At 45.1% G+C, this 14,518-nt stretch overlaps 1 long non-coding RNA gene across 1 annotated transcript; it reads right to left on the reverse strand.

The window, feature by feature from the left end:
* Positions 1-1,228: 1,228 nt before the first annotated feature.
* On the reverse strand, positions 1,229-14,309 carry LOC139046978 (uncharacterized). The gene is made up of 3 exons (XR_011507016.1): positions 14,107-14,309; positions 13,757-13,918; positions 1,229-1,393 (listed from the first exon to the last, which is right to left on the reverse strand). It is a non-coding gene; the product is annotated as an uncharacterized lncRNA (long non-coding RNA).
* Positions 14,310-14,518: the final 209 nt, after the last annotated feature.

Genomic DNA, 14,518 nt, shown 5'->3' on the forward strand with positions numbered 1-14,518 from the left:
TTAGTTTCATGCGAATGACATTGGGTTGTATGCAGAGAAGCAAAATGATATGCAACACCTGGCCAATACGTTCCACAGGAAGGGAAGGTGTTAAGATTTCAATTTAGCATTAGAAAATTGTGTTATAGTACTCAACAAAGGCTGTACTAGACTGCTTCTATGCAGAGCCGGGATAGGCCTCGGGTAGCCGAAGAAATACCTGGTTTAATGGCTTTACAATGGCAATAGATTTATGGAAACAAAGAAAAAAACAACAACAGCAAAGGCGAAGAGAAATGCAGCCATAGCGAAGCACACACAAGGTCAGGATACCATAGTTAGGAAGTTTCGCAGTGTATATTGAAAAGTATAATCGCTTCGTGAACTACATTTCGAAATGCGCTTGTTGGCATGAAGCCAGAAGTGCAATCCAAACCTTGATCGTAACCAGATGTCAGTGGGGTGCCTCGTATTGAGTGCTGACTGGTAGACTACAACTGGAGACCTACAGGGTAATGTAGGCTTGACGAGTATTGAAGTGAGGACGCTCCAAGTAAACTGATTTCGAAGAACCACAGATGAACATTAAAGAAAGTAAATAGGTTGCCAGAATTTACAGGTATTCGGACAAATTATTAGTACGGACAAATTGTTATTGACTCACAATAGAGAAAAACAGCTTGGGAGCATACCGTCAAGCATGCGGCAGATGTAATAGGCATCTTGGCGAAAAAGAACGTTAACGGGCTCAGAGAAGCTGAGGCCGCGTCCTAAGTTGTAACAATTCATTATAATCTGGACATGTATCACTACTTCAGAGGTAAAAACAAACTCAGGATATAAATTACTTAGAATAACTCGAGGCGGAGATCTGTACTTTTCGAAGCGAGGTCAGGATGCCTTAGGACGCCTTAGCAAACGTAGTTAGAAAGCGAGGTACACCAACGAAGAATAAGCATGTGCTTGCGGCGTTAAGGTTAGGGGAACAACGGGACATGCTCTACTAGAATGGCGAGATATCTAACCTGTCCCAGTAAAACAAACAACGAACGATTAGGTAATACAACATGATGGGTAACAGCTGTCGCATTAGAATTATATTTAAAGGTCACACCACGACCGAGGCAGTAACAAAAAAAAAAATCAACGCTGTTGGACATCTCAGATCCGACGGTTGTTGTGTACCGCATCTAACAACATTATTTTACGGGTAGCATAAAATAAAGCATGAAATATCGCACATGCCTTTAGGTTGTCGACAATCACTTCATTTGGACTGGTTTCTGGGTGGATGGAGACTAGAAGTTTGATGTATCCTCCATCAGCGTCGTCAACTCTAAGCCCATTCGTGTGGCAGACGAGACAAAAGAAGGCCAATGCGAGAAGTTGACCCCCGAACATGGCAATGGGCTCCCTGTGCAACGGAAGAAAACATAAGAAAATCATTTCACTATGCGTTTACCAACAGTTTTCACTGTATTCCTTAAGCCCCATCTGCTGCGCGCTAATCCTGCAGTTTTATCCGTAATGACTGTTGCGATTACGTAACTCTTCGCTCTTGGCGCATGTAGGACAAAAATTAACTCAAAATGATTATTATGCCGCAAAACAGAATCCGAGAATGCATAAGCTCGACGAAATTGCACTTGTTCGAGATGTGCAAATTTTGCGAAAATGTAATTTAATAAGGAAATGGTAAGAATATCGTCAATTGTAGAAATGATCACGCTTGCTATCCGGCACCAACGATTTGTTTTACAAATTTTGTGTTTTTCACTGAAAAACAAACTTGACTGTAGGCAGCGTGGCGAGTACCGTGAACGTCGCTACATTGAATGAATCAACGATGCACCTCCCTGTAGTTTACACGCTACACTCCGGCCAACTAGAGCTGCTTGAATTTTACCAACATCGTCTTGTAACTTCGCGGAATTGAAAAATAAAATGGAAGGTGCTGCGTGAGCACAGGAAGTTAGAGAACACGTGGGCAGTCTGCGTGCTAAAAACAGAAGATACAGGATTTCTATGAATGATCATCCATTATCATGGCGTGAAAACAAGAACCAAATTTTAGAAAAGGCTTCGAGGCAATACTGAAAATGAAATGTTTATTTGACGTGTGAAAAAACAACCCTTATTTCTAAATGCAAGAGTACTTTAGCAAAAATTAAGTGAAAATACACCAAGAGAAGACATACAAGTGAAAATGACTAGCAATAACGTAAGAATAGGAACATCAGTTTGAAAATTTGTGCGAAAAAAACAGTTCGTCTTATTCAAACTGTTGCCAACTTGATAACCGAAAGCCGGAAATGACGACCAGTTACAAGTAAGGGGGGGGATGTCACTAAGATGCAAAATGTACAAAGCTACAAGTAAAAAATTAAAATAACCCAAACAGTATTAAATCCAGAAAATACATGAAATAAAGCGTGCGTTATATGCACAGATAGGTGTTGGTTGCAGCAGAAAGAAACGTGCAAAGGTGTGCGCTGCCAGCACTCGGCGCACTTTGTCCACATTGCAGATCACTTTCAAGGTATGGGCGTCCAAGCGGTGTACGCAGCATTTGACGCTTTGGGTAATTCCTAGAGCGCACATATTTTAGTTAACGAATTGTAGCCGGTAAGTTGGCAAGGCGTATACTCTTGGAGCGAATTCTGAGGATCCCACGAGTTTCAAGGTAATAATTTTCCACGTGTGCGACGGAATACGTCGAAGTTGCGTTACTTTTGTGCTTCAATGTACAAGATACAGTTTTCTCAAAGACTTAATTAGAAACACAGTGAACCTTTATCCCAAGTTTTATGGCACATATCTCGAACCCGGTGACAGCCTCAGCATTTGCTCCAATGCGATATGCCTTACGAACTACCAGCAATTAGAAGATTGAATTATGATGTATAAATTAATTTGTGATGAGCCTAATTTGAGATATATTGTAAATAATTAATTACGTATTTTATTGTTCCTCGAAAAAAGTGTCACTTCACCGAGTAATTTAGTTCAAGCGTTAGACTGCAGCAATCTACCGCAAGTGATTCTTTAAGCATTCGGTGCTGCTAGAAAAAACACTTACAAAAAGATGAGAAAGTTTATGTGCACATCATCAATGTTTATCATCTTGCCTAAAGTACCCTAAAATAATGATGGCATTTTTCTACAAACACACAAGGTCGTTAGCTTAGGCCCTTCTTGCCATAGACACATCTAAGCGCTCAGTGGAAAGCACGCAAATTATTACAAGGTCTTCAAAATGTGCATCATTGCCGACTGCCGTGGCACCACTCCCACGAATAATCAGCCGCCCCCTCGCCCATCCAGCTATGTAAAGGCGCCGATGACGTCGGTCCGGTGAGCTATCCCGATTGTCTACCCAAGTTGCATCATCGAGAATGCTTGAAGCATGCCGCTGCATTAAGCTAATATTTAATAGAAAACGTATGCATAGCAAATTGTGTTCTCTTAAAAATTATGTACTCAAACCAATGGCCTACTACCATTCTGGCAATTGCAGCTGATGAGATGCCGAGGTTTTATCACGTTATGATAGGAGCAGCACTGTCTGCTTTAGTGGAAGGAACATGAGTAATACCAGCGCTACGTTCGCCTTGCACTGCAGATGTATGCAGGGAGAAAACTGCATTGACTGCGCGCTGTAGAAGTCGCGAGCGCAACACGCCAATGTCAAAGCCAACCTGCTTGGTGAACAGCGGTCACCCGCAGTTTTGATGACGGGCTTTCAGAGGTGCCCGTAGATTCTGCATTCGAAAGAAACTAACATTGGCATAGAATTTGCCAAGAATAATTGCAGCAAGATATACTAAAAGGAGAGATTCGAAAAAAACAAACCGTTGTGAAGGAAATTGAAATGGCATTACAACGAGGGAGAGGGTCAGTCAGAAGACCAGTTACACTTTTGTGTAGCAGTAGCCTCGGTGCCTCCCGCGCAGAAACTGTGGGTTCCGTTCCCAATGGATCTGTTTTTATGCGCAGGCGTAGATGTCGGATCTGTAAAATCGGCGCAATTATGTTTATCGCTGCGAGGGAAGCGAGCGACACAAGAGCAAAGCACCTCACGATGCCGAAGAGAATCGGCTCACTTTTGGTCTCTGGTTCGAGGCAGCAGTGCTCGCTGTGCATATACGCAGCGTCCAAACGATTGCGCTTAACCCGCGCTCACCAAGTGAGACGACACTTGTTCCGTCGATTCTTCGTTTTTCAAGCATCAGACCATTTTCAGGCGTACAAACAGAGTTCCCGGAAGACTTCCGGTTAAGCGGTCCGCAAGAACACGTTATAATAGCCTATAAATTTATACCACCCTCCGGCTGGCACCAGTTTATTTGGGGAATTGGAGTGTTGACCAAGTGCATTGTAAAGAGTGCAACAAAAAAATCCAATACATGAATTCGACGCCATGGAGCACGTTCCTGATACCTGAAAAAATCAAGAATATGTGCCTACAGTATACTTTGCTACAAAACACCTATATTTTCTTGGCTAAGTGGACTGTAAAAAATGGCTGACCAGAAGTTATCTGGAATCACGAACGCGTTACCACCACATTGTGGATGCAAAATTTGGAGGACGCTTAAGCTGCGCCTTCATGAGTGGAACGTGATAGCGTTATCGCACTCCGTTCGGACCGCACACTGAATCGATCTACGCGAGCCAAACACCGCGATCGACATGGACAGCCGGGCAGCGATGCGCCACGAAGGCGGACGCGATCATGGGGCGAGTGGCGCGCCACGTGTCGGGGCAGCGCAGTACATTGAGAGGAGGGGCTTTCTGTGTTTGCCGCAAGATGGCTCTGCGTGTGCATAGAGCGCAGAAGAAATGTAGCGGAAACGTACTTCGCAACTCGTGTAACTGTGATTTCTGTAATTTACATGCTCATTATTACCAATATACACCGCAGTATAACTTTCTACGGCACGTTTCTAAGGCAACACCGCATTAACTAGAGGCGCTTTTGTCCCTCCTTAATCTACCGAACTCGAGGCGGAGTGGTAGCACCTCCGTTTCACACCCCCGAGACCATGGTTTCATTCCCACCCAGAACAGTTGCTTTTTAAATTATTTATGAAGTGCCTTCCAAGATTTGTCGCTCACGGCCAACGCGACGCCGACGACACCGACGACACCGGCTTTCTGCGACACGAGCTCGTTAACGCTGTCACGTTAAAAGGTGTTCCCCGAACCACAGCTCACCAAATCAACGGCCTAATACGCCGCATCGCCACTCACAGCAGGGGAATGCGGGAGACCGACGCCTTCGTCTCACACAAGCCCACCTCATTAGTGGGATTGCCTGCACATAACCTTATTACCATCTCCACCGCAAAGACGAAGAGGCGACAAATAACACCATCCGCTCGTCGTACAACGCGACCGTGGCACTGCACGAGTCCGCCAGCAGACAGCGTCTCCTCCAGCTTGTAGTATACAACAACCTCACAGAGATCAACCTCAACAACCTCGCAGGCACACAAGACACTACAGATATACCGTGTTCCTTATGCCAAACATGGTCGTTCAATTATTAACCGTCTTAACATCAACGCCACAGGTGACATCCGCCCCACTGGTCCCCTGCCGACTGGAGTGTGCAGTCAGCTCGTCATCAATCCCATGCCCAAGAATATGCCACCGGGCCGCCACGATAGGCGCCGCCAACTGAAAGAACAAGACAGACGTCACCTACTCCGCTCACGAACATGCCACATATGTGGACGAGGCCAAATGCGACACTAGCACATACGTAGCCTGCGTAGCGACACCAACCGCCACTCTCATCAGCGCCGCTACAGTGAGCACCCACTTCTGCATCGCTGCCGAAGTGGTCGCGATCGCGCAAGGCATTGCGGATCACCGCACATGCACGGTTCTCAGTGACTCTAAACAAGCCATCCAAAATTTCACGAGAAATTTACTTTGTCGCCCCGCCGAACGCATACTCTGCGGTTACGCTCTCGACAGAACTGTAAGCTTAGTGTGGGGACCTGCTCCCGTGGGGAACTCTGGCAACGAAGGGGTCGGTCGTTTAGCCCAGGGCCTAACTACCCGCGCGGCTACCCCTCGGCCCCGGATGCTCTCGTAGAGGCTCCCAAATAATATGGTGAAATTGCTAACTTCTTCAAGGAGACGAGTTAGCGGTAGCGCCTTCTGTTTCCCCTAAAGGCTGCAAGGAAATCTTACAAGTGCATTATAGAAACATTCGTAAAGAATTATGGGGTTTTACGTGCCAAAACTACTTTCTGATTATGAGGCACGCCGTAGTGGAGGACTCCGGAAATTTCGACCACCTGGGGTTCTTTAACGTGCACCTAAATCTAAGTACACGGGTGTTTTCGCATTACGCGAGAAACATTCGTAAGCGTATGTGTTAGATATTTTCCGGTTATTCCATTATCAAACCTAAATCATACCGAAAGAGCGCTACTTTGTCGTTTGCCACGTGCCGTGCCACGTGCCGTGCCGTGTGCCACGTGCCGTGCATAAGCCACAGCCATAAAATGGCTGTGGCTTAGCTGAGGTTAAGCCCAGAATGCCAAGCATACTAGCCTTTATTTTAGTTATGCGATGCATATTGCAATCACTCAGTTCAGCCCTTGACCGCGGCGGGGCAGCCACCATTTAACCACGTGACGTGACGTCACGACAGCCGGAGGAAAAGCTGGGCCCAACTCGCGCGGTCGCGCGCGGCCGCAGCCACTTTATGGCCGCAGCCACCACCTGACTCCCGCTAGGGGCGCTGCGCCGGCGCGTGACGTCAAGGTCACGCGCCGGTGAGCGCAGCTGTTATGGCGTCATATGGTAGCTACGCGGCCGCGCGCGGCGCAGCTAGGAAGAGCGTGGTTGTTCTTACAGAGTTCTTACAGCGAGTTTCAGCGGTAAGAAAGTGAAAAGTTTTCATGTTTGTTGTGCGCGGGTGACACCATGCTTGTTAACTTAGTGTGCCTAAGTTTGCAAGTTATAGGGACGATAAAACAACTATAGTTACTTCGCATAACAGCTCATTAATTTTCTATCGCAATCGACGTAGCGCCTTTGGGAAGAAGCTGCAAAAATTTTTTTAAATGCATAAGCACTTATGTGCCTACCCTACGGGGAAACCTCTCCATCCTTCTGTCTTTCGTGTAAGGCGAATCGCTATAAAGAAACCAATGCGAAAAAAATTAATAAAAGAAAACGTTAGCTGTGGTGAGTTTCGAACCTACTACGCAACCTTCAGCAGCTGACTGTCTTACCCACTAGGTTAAAGCATTTTTACCCTTATTTCCAGCTTGACTACAAGCCTGCCTAGGTGTTTGTGACCACAGATCACATTTTTTTAAAGTGTGTTAAAGTATCCAACACAGGCATCACATTTATCGCAGTCAATCGTCTTGCACACATCACATACTTCCAGAACCATCCCCCCAAAATATTCATGCGCAGTTCGGCCTTTAACATCACTGTGCTTATGTGCTAACAGACTAGGCTATTTTGTGTGCAGTCCGAGAAAAACATAACGTCCAGCTGTTCAAAATCGGGTTCAGGCGGTAAAAAACAAATGCCATGTGGATTGAGGGGTAGGTCTCTCTTTAAAGTTCTCTATAACATATCAGAAGGGATTATGTCATTAATACAATAACCGAAAACACATTCAATAGTTTCAGATTTCTTGCACAAGAAACCGCCTGCTTCCCCAACGTACATATATCCTTCTTTCTTCTAACCACGCTTTAAGAAGAAGCTTTAGCACGGGCCCAACTCCGACATGGCCTATTCAAACGAATGTAAAACGCAAAAACGTTTTTCAGAGATAACCTCTCCATCGATTTTCATAAAATTTGTTGAATTTGAGGTATAAATTTAACTTCTACTGTGTAGTGGAAGCAGAATTTCGATGTAGGGAATGAAATTTGCTAAAAGGACTTTCAGAAATTGGAAAGTTCAAAAAAAGATAGTAGCACGAGTTTTACAAATTAATAGCTCTGCATCCAGAACAGATGTAGCGGTTCTGTGAACAGCCTCCAGTAGATCTCTGAAAGCAGAGAAATTTTATTTGTCATTTTATATTTTATGTAAGTTTGTCACTTTGTTTAGAAGGGTTCTGTAAAAACTGTATTGTCATAATACTAAATTTTTTGAGATTCATGCGCAACATACCAATTTGCCTGCTTTGGATGTACCGTTAGATGCAATTTACATAATTGTGATATCATTATTCGTTGCTGAGTTACTGAGTTGCAAACTTGACAGTTTTGTATTCTGAAAATTTTCAAAATTTGTGAATTTTGACAAAAAATTGACAACCTAAATAAAAAAAATCGCAACCAAAAGTCACTAGATTTTACGTTTTTCTTTTGAATTAAAAAAACTGCGCCAAATTTGGTGCATTGGTGGCCGAGAAAAACGAATTCTCCTTTTACATGTATTTAGATGGGAGCACCCGAGCGAAAGCTCCCTCTTAACAGGCAAGATTCCCGTCTAAAGACGGAAGAAAATCGTTTTACAGGACAATTCCGACTTAATTTTTAACAAAACAACACACGCGCGGCTGATGTTCCCAGAGCACGGATCACGCATTGTACCGTAAAGAAAATCATGGGTCGATGCTGTCGGCAGCTTCTTCTTTGCTAACCTTGTCTATGTCACTTGAATTATGCGTTTGAACGAATATTGCTTGCGACTTGACCGTAGACCCCATACTTTGAGCGGTTCTACGCGTAATGGTGCAGGTATAATGGTGCAATCATACCCATTTTAATGGAGCGCCAGCAGTAAAGCAATTAACGCGGCTCTAGCCTGCAGTGAGAAGGCTGGAGTGTTATTTGTCACTAACCTGACTCCAAAGCAGCGATGATTATGCCGACTTGATTTCAGGGACATAATTTTTCACCCTTGGCGCCAGCAACGCGATGCCACTGACGCTTCAGGCGTTTAAGCTTGTTTTCATTGCTGTCCTCCGTCCACTTCGGTATGTTCGTTCTGCGATGCTTCCCGCCTGCCATGGTCCCTCCGGTAGTGTCTGCTTTCTCTCCTGCGCTAGTGGCCTCAGTACTGTCGTTCATGTCTTCCCCTTCGCTTGTTTGGCTTAAGAGCGGTGGCTCTGGCGTACAGCCTGTTTCGGCACGCTCCTCAGCTGCCTTCCTCAAGACCTGGCTGCCAGATATTGTCCGTCCAGCTTTCTCGGTGTACGTCAAGAAACGGCTTCGGGGGAACGCCAAGGAACGCGCTTCTTGGTGTTGCTGTTCGGAGCAGACATCACAGCTTCCTCCGCATCCATTAGGTTCTCTTGGGAGTCATCTGTGGAAAGGACCATTTTGCTTACTAGGGAGTAACTCGTTGCACAATCTTGACTTTCATGTCCGGACAACCGGCACACCCAACAGCGTGGCGCCTGGCAGTCATCTCATATTTGTCCTTGCCTGCAGCACCTCAACCATAGCGGCGACCGACACGAGGTCACACGAAGGTCAGTGCCACTTCCAAACTTGAAAAGATGCGGTAGCTCATCAATGACAGCGTCTTCCTTAAGTGTCCTTCGCACCACAATCGTTGTGGACGTCGCATGTTGAAAGACAGCGATGGACCCGTTAGCTTTACACCCGATATAATCTTCTTGGCTGATCGCCATGCAAGAAACGCATGCTGAATGGTCTCGCTCGAAGACAATGTAGGCAACAAAATATAATCCAAGGGTGCAGAAGAAAACCTGTCACCGCCGCCAGCAGACGGTGCACGCACGGCGAGCCAAAACACGTTCGCTCTCCTCGAAAGCTGAAGGCGGAATGACATGGGCTAAAGAGCCACGCTTGCAGAAGTGAATACTCTCAACCGTACGAATATTTTCAACTGGCGATACGAAAATTTGGAGGACGCTTAAGCTTCGCCTCTTAGAGTGGAACTCCAGCACTCCCCCCTCCGATAGCATCCAAAGATCGCCTACTGCTTCTCAAACTTCCCAGCATCTGCGGCTTATGTAACCGTAATGCTTAACGGTAAACGCTGGCGGCGAATGCTATGCACGAAGGCGAGCTTTCTGGTATACTCTGTTTTATACATCAGGTGCAACGCAGCGCAATTTACGCAAAGAGTGCGGCCACCAAAATGTATCACTCCACGCGTTTCCGGCTATGCTTCGCTGCGCGCCAGCGATGTTCGCTCGTGCGAGCATGCTCGTGAGGCGGCCGCGATGGGCGGTAATAAAAAAAAAATAAGGAAAAGCAAATTGATTTATTACAACGTGTGAGCCGCCGCATAAGTACATGAATATCTTCTAAGGGTGAATTCCTTCTTTTTTTGCTCAGAACGGAGCTTATATAAAGAAACTTTTCGGTAAGAACGGATCAGGAAACGCCGAACTATTTTTAGATGGGAACGCAGCCGCTGTAAGAAGTATCTCTAGATTCCAGGGTGCTGTACCTGATCTGATGTATGAAATGGAGTGTAGAACGGCGATGCGATAGGGTGCCTCGATGGCAGCGTCGCCTCCCACCGCACAGGGTGGGGACACCTTTTTACCAGGCACGCGCCTCGCCGTGGTCACATTGTGTCGGAGCGGTTGACATGGACGCACGTATGCGCGCCTCGAGTTGTCGCGTTGTGGTTTTGCAGTTTCCACGAGGCCGCGGTCATATTTGATGGGGTGACTTGCACCGTTCGGTATCTGCAGTGAAACTTGTGTCACAGTTTCACTGCAGCAAACTCTACCATGCCAGGGGCAGCTTGCCTTTGTGGACAAGCGCTACAAAGAAGGGTCATAGGTTCCTTCGCTTACCCCTTGACTCATAATGCAGAAATAAGTGGGAAATTCAAGTGAAACGCGGCTGATGGAAACCGGCGGACAATTCAAGATTTTGCGAGGTAAGTGTCTTGATTTATATTTATGTATTGGATTCGCAATTTAAGCAGCTTTCATGCTTACATTTAATTTTATCTTGAAGTTTGGCAACATTACAACCTAAGCGGGATAAAAAGGGATTGCAGTTTGCCTCTCGTATCCTCAGTGCAATCCTTTCGTACCTACAGTCTCATGACTCAAACATTCAAAACACTTTTTCATTCGTTCAGCTTCACTTTGATAACGACCAGTTCGAGGGGAGGCGGCAAGATGGTCGTCGGCTTCTTAAATCGGGCACTCTTCCTACACACTTCGAATTCAGACTTAGGTGCTATAGGGCCAGGTGCCCTTTTTGTTTAAAGTTTAAACTGACGCGTCTAGCATCTCACAGCCTGTTTTCGGTCTTGCACAGCGGCACCCGGGCAGCGAAAGAAGGCAGCATCTCGTCTTCCCTTGGCTGGAGTTAAAATTCAAGGGAATGAAACCACATCACCACTTCACTCAACAGGAGAACCAGATGATCAGATGTTTTCTACGGACAGCAGCGAAGAAGAGTAGTCCTCCCAGGAACATGTGCGCGAGCTCTGCAGCTTTGGAACAAATATCTCCTTTATGAAACTTCAGAAACTGTTTTGAAGTTGGACACAGAACTTTGGAAGAAATATCTCCTTTATGAAACTTCAGAAACTGTTTTGAAGTTGGACACAGAACAGCTGCTAGTGGTTCCAAATGTGAATAGTGCGCATCTGTCGAATGGACATTTCACAAAAATGAAAGTAGGAATCGCAGTGCCGTTTTTCCAAGAAGCACAATCAGCCATGAGATATTTTAGCAAGTCTGTAAAGCTACCATTGGAAGCAGAAGCTGCTACTTGGTTTTTCGAGCTCATATTTAAATGGTACACTCTGATGATATCTCGCCAGCCAGTTGTCGGTGTGAATTTTACAAATAAGAGTAAATATGAAGAAACCACTGAAATAGTTCGACTCACAGTAAGTATAACGGAAGGTTTGGGAATTGAGGTCAAGAAAGTGTGGAAGCTATGTCATGTAGTCGTAATAATGGCAACAACAATGGTGCTGAAACTGCACTTTGTAGCCTTGAATATGGCTACAAGTTTTTTTTTTCAGAAAGATTAGCACAGGACTGCCTAGAAAACTAATTTACAGTAGTAAGGACGGCTTCGCCGGTCCCAGATGCATACGACTTCAAAAATGCTGGAAAAATAGTGTCGGTCAGCCTGTTTCTGAAAGTTTCCCATAATTTAAGCTATGAAGTTGACGATAGCAGCTACTTGGTAGACATCTTTGCTGAAGAAAGCAAGGAGGTGCAAGGCCAAATAGCAGAGCCAGTAGCAAGTCATGGCATTGGCGAACTAGAACCTTCGAGTGAAGCTGAAAGCGATATCGTGGCCCAATTGGCAGGCTTCTTAGTTCGTCATTTTATAAAGACACCAAAGGGTTGCCGTTTTTGTTTGGAAATCATCACAACTGATGACATTTCCGAGGAGCATCCTCTTGTTAGCATGAGAGAATACGTTAAAGATAGCAACAACCTTGTATACGTAAGCCATGTTGTGTTAAACTTCGTGTCTTCATGTGAAGCTGTGTTAAAAAAAAATTTCCGAAGAAAAAAACACTTGCCGTCTAAAACAGCCAATCAAGATATTATGAAGCCTGCTTGAGCACAATGTTTCATCATCATCGGTTGTATGCGCTGAACATCCAAATGTCATGAAAAAGCTCCCGGTGAGTTTTGTGACGCTGCGGCTCCGCATTTCTTTGCACTGGCTGAGCCAACCAAATAGCAATGAGGAGAAATAGCAATGAAATAGCAATTTGCTTTAACGCCATACGCGTTAAGGCAAATTTCCAATGAGAGCACTTTCTAGGACGGCTTTGACGAAAACTTTGGTGATGATGCAAGAAAAGCCATCTCTATGGACCACATGCAAAGCCGACTTGTAGCATTGTGGACGTCAGAAAAATTCCGACTTTGCGAAATTTAATGATGAACGCACAACCTCTTCCATGCGTCTCGGTGGTAGCGCCATGCGCCTCCTGTTGAAGCATCCCTTCACCAGCCGAAATGCTACTTATCTCTGAGGGCTCATCCACTTCGCGTCTCGTATCACTGAGAAATAAGCCGTCAATGTGCTGGTAAGGATAAGGAATCACAAGAGTTTTGGGGGATATCATGGTTGATAATGATTCGACGCGAATTGATAAGGTGTTAAAACGCGTATAAGGTCTTATATTGAGCAGAGGAATTCTGACAAGGTCGATAACGACCGATAACCATTGATAAAGGTCAGAGCTAGTCCGAGAGTGTTAGATAACGGCATATCAGGATTGATTAATTTTTATAGGGGTTGCATCAACGTAGATAAAAATAATATTCACACCAAACTGCGTGGAGATGGCCACGTGGCACAACTCTCACGCATACCTATACAACTCCAGTGGAGATAATTCGTGACTTTTTTTAGTCATGCCATTGGCAAGAAGGGTTCACGCTATGTTAAATAAAAAGTGTGTGAAATGATGCTCGTAATCTACTCAGGCATCTTCAGGGAACATGCTTCATAACCACGGTCTGCCTTCACTTGGACCGCGCGCCTATTACTACTATCCTACATTGTCAAAACTCTTGTACAGTTTAGATACAATATAAATAAAGAAATACGTCGCATTTAATTATTTGTCGCTCCTAATATAAACATCTTTTCTTTAGAGACTTAAAAGTTGCCAGTAGTGGGCACATGGAACAAGTACCAGTTACTGGGTAAAATAACAGATTTGAATCACTTCTCACTCATCTTTTCTATAAAAAATATAATTATGACTGCTATTATAACTGTATATTGATGTATGGTAGTTCCGTCAACCCAGCAAGCTGGGTTTTCCCATGAACCAAGATTGATGGTGCAAAGTGGCTCACCTATTTCGGGACAGGCAAGGAACTCGAAGATGCTTAAAAAGCTGGCGTCGCCTAGTGCAGTGTGCGCTATTCCGCCTCCGCTGAATTAACGACCCTCGCTGACGTTCGGCCGGAGGAGGTAGTGGCAGCCTTGGTAAGCCTACAGCTGTGGCCTGTTCAGTTCTGCGTAAGAACGACATTTCAAAAACTGTGAACCATAGACACGGATATACAGCTGAGTCCAGCACACAAAAAACATAAACATATATATAGCACAAAGCTCGAACGCCAGTTCGAAAATGAAGGTAGGCAAGCCATCCGGAGCGGTGACTACCGCGTGAAAGAATGAAGAAAACACAGCACAGGCTAACCTGGCTACCGCAGAAAGGCCCAGCTGAAGAATATGGTTCCTGAAGGGAAGGACGAACAAGAAACGAAAAGTGCGAAAATTCAGTAGTACTGAGCCCAAACGAGGAGCGCTGAAGTAGAAAGAACGCCGGCAGATTTAAGAAGCCTTTGTCCTTGGCAATCACGGAACGTTCGATGCGACCGGGCGCTTGGTAATCGTGCAGCAATAAAGGCTCATAATTGTGTTAAAAAAGTGCCACATACCCACTGCCGACACTAAGCCAAGATTTAAGTCGTGTTACATGATGACAAATAAATATTAAAGTAAAAAAAATGTCCTAAATCAAGGAGATGCGTGGTCAGCCTTGAAGAGAAAGAAGAAATAAATACACATATAAAAAGTGTGAAGCTGATTCAACGTGCAGTAGAATTCGA

The sequence above is a fragment of the Dermacentor albipictus genome, chromosome 6 (genome assembly GCF_038994185.2).
Source record: "Dermacentor albipictus isolate Rhodes 1998 colony chromosome 6, USDA_Dalb.pri_finalv2, whole genome shotgun sequence".
In the NCBI taxonomy this organism is placed as follows: Eukaryota; Metazoa; Arthropoda; class Arachnida; order Ixodida; family Ixodidae; genus Dermacentor; species Dermacentor albipictus.